This window comes from Macadamia integrifolia, chromosome 9, assembly GCF_013358625.1.
Source record: "Macadamia integrifolia cultivar HAES 741 chromosome 9, SCU_Mint_v3, whole genome shotgun sequence".
NCBI classification, from domain to species: domain Eukaryota; kingdom Viridiplantae; phylum Streptophyta; class Magnoliopsida; order Proteales; family Proteaceae; genus Macadamia; species Macadamia integrifolia.
The window spans coordinates 30,452,631-30,452,905 of NC_056565.1; the positions used below are offsets into that span (position 1 = coordinate 30,452,631).

A 275-nucleotide genomic window follows, 5' to 3' on the forward strand; every position below is an offset into this window, starting at 1 on the left:
TTTTTTTTTTTTTGTTGAAACAGTAGCACTACTTTGCCATAAGCTTGGTGAGTATAGAGTGGGGAAGATAAGTGTTAGCGTACTTTTTATTATTATTATTATTATTTTTTTGGGTAAAAGTTTTTTTGTGGTTAAAAATGCTAGCATAGATGATTGATAGTGGATTCAATGCATACCATTGCTTGCAGCCTTTACTTGAAGGGTAAGCACTAAGAGTGTGGATGGTCTAAGGATCGATTCTTGTCACATGTGATTCCCCTCTCCCCCCCCCCCCC

At 37.5% G+C, this 275-nt stretch overlaps 1 pseudogene; it reads right to left on the reverse strand.

Moving 5' to 3' along the window:
• LOC122089697 overlaps positions 1-275 on the reverse strand; it is a 7,252-nt pseudogene that overhangs the window by 2,949 nt on the left and 4,028 nt on the right.